Raw genomic sequence first — 6,000 nt, forward strand, 5'->3', positions numbered from 1 at the left:
CTAAAGTGTCCCTCGCAAAAACCAAATAGAGCAAAAATGACTCTTTGTAATATAATGAAGTGGTTAATTCGCTATAATGAATGCGCTACGGGTAAATGCCCTCATTACGAGTATGGCTGAGTGGTAAAGAAGTGATGGTGGCGGAATTACCACCACCTTAACCGTTCTGCCATATTCCGAATTTGGCCTTGGAGTTGAGGATTTACCTTCAGCATCATGCTGGTAGTAAATCATGCAAGGTTCTGCTGAAAAATCTGTGGAATTACCTTGAATCCACATGGAGTTTAATGGACTCCAAAAAATGAGGACTATCTCTGCCGACAACCACTTGTAATCTGGCAGTAAATCCACCGGGCCAAGTGGCAGTAACGGCAATTCCATTTCACCGTATTCTGGCGGACTTCCTGTCGGAATACCACCGAACTCATATTGAGGGCCAACGTTGTCACAGAGAAGGGAAAAACACTCAATAGAAACATGATCATGGCACTTGACACATTTCTCTGGTAGGCTTATTCTACCAGAGAAGACAGCACCCATGAAACTACTGCTTTAGTCAAGATGCAATGGGCCAATGAAGGGTAATATCACATGCTGCTTTAACAAAAGCGATGAATAGCATGAACCCTCACTTACCCCAACATTGTTAGGAAAATATGTAAACAATTACACCTTCCTGCAAAAACACTATTCTAATACTCTGACTAGAAGCATTCCCACAGAGCTTACACAAACAAGTAGCCAACATGATCAGACATGTCCTACCACTCATAGTGCCTGTTCTACAGCCTTAATATTTTGATGACAAAAGAAAGGGAATGCATTGAATTTAAGATTCTGACTTTCCCACACAGATGCATCTACAAACAGGTCCCGCTGTATCTCAACAACTATTGTTCCGAAACGCCATGTTTGTTCACGATGTTCATCCACCTGACTCTCTTTCTACTCCCAGATTGCACAGCAAAAAAGTGGGAGGCGCAAGCTTCCTGGTTTCGGCTCCCTCACTCTGGAACTCGCTACCTCCTAACATCAGAAATGAATGTGCCTATCTGACTTTCAGAGAACTTGTCTAAACTTGCTGTTCAACAAATATGACTAACCACCCTTCTAGTTACGCCTTACTGTTTGCTGCCTTCATGTCTTCCTGCCCAATTGCTTACCTGGACAAACGCTGTGATACCTTTGGGTTTGGGCGTTACACCAATGACATAAATAAAACTACAAGCATCTTGCAATAGTATACATTTCTTAAAAAACAAAGAGAAATCAATTCATGCACAGCTGCTTTTAGTTGATGGCCTAGACCTGAACCTGTGTTTGTATAAGGATCAATGCAGTTCAGTCCGACAGCGACTTAAGTATAAATCCACCTAGGGCACATGGAATGATGAACTGGCAATCTGGACTTCTAGTTCCCAACTTCCTGAAGCACATTCAGTGTATGTCCTCTTCCCACCCCAACACCTGCTCACACTATGAAGCAATCATTTTGAAGGAAAGTAGAGTGTTAGAGTGTTTTAAAAACCTAAAATTAATATTACGACCCACTCCTTAATTCTGACGGCGAGAAGAAAATAGGCCAAGCACTGCAACCTTCGCCACTGTCTGTAGTCAAATCAAAATGGCTATTATCCCTTTCTCACCTATCACTACATCTATGTTTTAAGTACGCATATTTTTACTGTGTGCAGTGCACAACAAAAATGGAACATGTCATCATTATATCACCTCCTCTGAAAAATAACATGTTAAAATATTGCATTTACCTCACAAGTTAGATGATTGTAGGGGAACGTGAGGCTACCATGTATCATTCAGAATATTTGTTCTCCTTTCTAGACCGCAAAAGAAGGCACAGTACAGAATGGCTCCCTTTGTAAGGAGGTGTTCATAGTCCAAAATAGTACTAAATTAAAGATGCATTTGGGGGAAAGGTTTCACACATGCTACATGCCAACATCTTGAGAGTATGCAGAAATGGAACAACTCTGGGTAAATACGCTGCCCAGAATTGATCTGCATCCCCATCCAAAAGGATTTCACTGTGATTGTACTGTTGTGTAGAGTTTATGTAGAAAGCCATTAGCAACTATTCCCTTTTTTGAATGTTGTAGCTCCCAACTCTGATGTCAAGGCAGAGGATAATTGAAGGATCTGGTACAGTTCATCAGATCCCACCTCTCAACTGCATTTTTTTAGGGGGCAAACGCAACCATATCAGTCTTCCACGACCCTGCACCCAACCGCCAACAACCCTAATATATAAGAAATTGAGAGGTGTATGGGTATAACCACTTTGAAGTGTGCTATGGCCACTTAAGTCTGTGTGGTTGTAAGCTGTGGCACCAGTATCACAGGGTATGCCCATAAAAGCCCCAAGGAAATGAATCAAAGTGTTGGTCAGTGCTGGCGAGTCGTGCAATGCCTCTATTGTATTTGCTGGATAAAATAATTTGATCAATCACAGTTCAGACTTATTAGATTTCATCTGTTAGAAGTTTATTTTCAAGTATCAGCCGACACATGTTTTGACCTAAGTCGTCCTCAAGGCTGATGTATTGACCATAACAACATATTCCAATGTCACAATTGATTTTGTACATGCACATATAGATATTAAAATTGATATCTGTACGCAAAACAAGAGAACATTTGTCATAACAAAACAATTGTTTGTGAAAAGATTGTTAGGTTACAGACCCAAAGTCATAGCACATGTGAATGGGCGTACAGCAGCAGGAAAACAGACAAGAGCAAAAAGCCACTGTTAGTCACATATGATACACAGATTGAACTTCCACTTATATTTAAGGGAATTAAGCCTGTATATATGAAGCAAGCAAGGCGAACTTCAGAGGTAAGACCATTCTGTCGATCCACTATGGATAACAAGGACTTTTACTTGCATACATCTTGCATACAAGAGTTCTTGCATCCAACGTACTCTTAGAGATCCTTATTATTCACAAGGAAGGTAAATATAACAGCACAACTATTTACGAGAGCTTCTGTTTGATTCAGGACATAGTCAATTTAAGAGCAAAGTATATTCATATCAATTGGAGAAAATAGCACGCTAAATACTGGTAAGCAAGACAATCATTACATACAGAAGGAAATGGTTAACACACCATGGGCAACACAGAACAAGCGAGTTATAAAGATAAAATTCACATTTGTTTTACCTGTTGGGACCAAGAAAACAGCTTTCTTGACACAGGGTGAGTTTTATATTTCCATTTCACGCACAAGCACCACATTGGCATAAGGTTGGTCTCAACATGGTGAGTGGCATTGAGATTCACATTACGACTCTATTAACACTATTGGGAATATGCGGAAAAAAGATATCAATGGACACCAATTTTAAATCTCGTTACTGAGGCCACACCTACTATTGGCCATGCAGGACTGGGGCTATACTTAAATATAATTGAAAGTTCAATCTGTGTATCAAAATAAACTACTAACAGATGAAATCTAGTAAGACTGAATTGTGATGGTCAAATTATTTTGCACAACAAATACAATAGAGGCATAGCGCGACTCGCCAGCATCGACCAATACTTTAACCCTAACATATCATTTACAATATACCCTGTCTCTGCATCCCCCCTTAAAAATGCAGGGAAACGGCCGTCCTGCTAAATGCGGGGGCAGGCTACAGTGAGCTGCACCTTAATGAGTTCATTATCAACTGCCTTGTTATGACAGCAGGGTGATAGGGCATTTTCTGGGCCAGGTAGGTTTGTTTTCGTTATTGAGTTGCTTTGGTACAAAGGATCGTGGTATTTTGTTTGTTGTATATAAACCCACCATCCTGCACTCTCCACCTCCTGCCATGCTGTAAATAATTTGGTTTTGTGTTCACTTAGGAACGGATGTGATTGGATTTTAGAAACCAAATGCTCACCATACCAACCCTATGTTTTAAAAATTAACCAGCATGCATTGTTTTCAAATGATTGAGATTACTCTCATAAATACTCCTGCATGTTGATTAAACACGATCTTAACACTTATCAAGTAGACTTTTTTTGAACAATTAGTTCCAATTCTGAATTGTTTTCCATAAATTTGCATTGATTGGCATTGAATTGCGCATGACGCAAAATCCCTGCGAGAATCACTGCTCCCCAGAAGTAGTAGAATTAATTTTATTTTGTTCTGTTTCAGGGACGTCTGTCAAGCTAATTATGGACGGCTTCGGAATATCCTCACCAATGTGCCTAAACAATTATGAAATCTGCTCATGAGACATGAACACAACACAAAAATCTGTTTTTGCATTCCAGACGCATTCTATATTAAAATTCAAACCATTACATTGTATGCCCTGTCTGTCTACTTTTACGGCTCTGAGTTTCATGCATCTTTCAAGTAACAAAAAAAAGCAATATCTCTTCACATATTTGTAAATAACGGGAATGCACCTTTTTACAATACAAAATAATACAAAATGTTTATTTTCTTATATCTTTATCTACAAGTAATAAAATAACAGGCAGAGAAACATAAGCCATGTAAGCATTTGTCTGTAATGAATTCTGAAAGTCACAGGACAGGACAGGACTGTATCTGTATTTAGACCAATAAACTGTGAAAGAAAAGTTATTTCTAGATGTACCCTGGAAAGAGAAAAAACACAATTGTAAAGTGAGCAGTCAAGGGCAGATTATTAACAGAACAGAGAGTGTAAATTAGGTTTCTATTTTCTGTGGTGATTTATAAGAGGACACAGGAGCTGTATTCCCGGCGGACTGTTATTATATTCCATGTCTCGTATCTCTCGCTTCCTGACTTACTGCGATCCTAATTTAACGAATCCCAGGAGGGCTTTCCTATGATTAAATCCAGCATGACCCGTTTTCAGGGAAATGGAAGTCAAAGAGTGTTTCCACGCGATCTGACAGCATTTGTTCTTATGAAGATGTGTGCCAGGCATGGAGTTCCCTTTTCATCTTACTGCATAGAAATAAAGCCATGTATTCCCTATTTACCTGTTGTGCTGCTGGCTATTATGTGCCTAATTGGTTTTCATTCTTTTGACTTGATGGACCTGAGTAGAGGAAAGTGTTATTCGTTCCACGGTGGTGCAGTGGCACTCACGTTTTTGTCATGGTGGGAGTGAATGGCATATTCACTGTACATGATGATGTTGACTATGGCACTCACAGTATCTGCCATGACGCATATTCACGCTACATGATGTTTACAATGACACTCACTATATCTACAATGGCAGGAGAAAATAGCATATTCACTGTACATGATGATGTTTACAATAACACTCACCGAATGTACCATGGTGGGAGGAAATAGCATATTCACTTTACATGATGATGTTGACAATGGCATTCTCCATAGGTACCATTGTGAGAGTAAATAGCATAGTCACTACACATGATGATGTTGGCAATGGCACTCACCACATCTGTCATGGTGGGAGTAATAGAATATTCGCTATACATGTTGATGTTGACAATGGACACTCACCATCGTTGTCATGGTGCGAGTAAATAGCATATTCACTGTACACGATGTTGGTGGCAATAGCACTCACTGTATTTCTCTTTGGGGGAGTAAATAGCATATTCACTGTACATGATGTTGGCAATGGCACTCACCAAATCTGTCATGGTAGGAGCAAATACCATGTTCCCTGTACAAGATGATAATGATAATGGCAATCGCCATCTTTGTCACGCTGGGAGTAAATGGCATTACTCCTACATCCTGTCCCCTTTCCTCCATAATATATGGGTGTCCCCAGGGACGGGATCTGAACCTTTTTTCCTCAAGCAAATTTCTACTTTACATTTCAGGTGCACGTAAGGGTGGCTATGGGCGTGACCATGCCCACTTAGCCCTGTCCTCCAGTGCTTCGCCCCCGTCCCCTTTTCCGCACTGACGGGATCAGACCTTTCTCTTATTATGGTCACAGAACGTTTTTCAATTTTTTGCAGCAGCTGCTATCCCCACTCATCATACTCCTAC

The 6,000-nt window shown here is 40.1% G+C and overlaps 1 protein-coding gene across 2 annotated transcripts in view; it reads left to right on the forward strand.

Annotated features, from left to right (window-relative positions):
- The window catches only part of KHDRBS3 (KH RNA binding domain containing, signal transduction associated 3), a 515,298-nt gene extending 510,300 nt beyond the window's left edge, over positions 1-4,998 (forward strand). Inside the window, exon 11 of one of the 2 annotated variants that reach the window (XR_011278673.1) lies at positions 4,180-4,998. The gene's annotated coding sequence lies outside the window, so the exon portion shown is untranslated. The remainder of the gene's footprint in view (positions 1-4,179) is intronic. The other variant, XR_011278672.1, reaches the window with a different exon arrangement.
- Positions 4,999-6,000: the final 1,002 nt, after the last annotated feature.

The sequence above is a fragment of the Ambystoma mexicanum genome, chromosome 5q (assembly GCF_040938575.1).
Source record: "Ambystoma mexicanum isolate Mex_15411 chromosome 5q, UKY_AmexF1_1, whole genome shotgun sequence".
NCBI classification, from domain to species: domain Eukaryota; kingdom Metazoa; phylum Chordata; class Amphibia; order Caudata; family Ambystomatidae; genus Ambystoma; species Ambystoma mexicanum.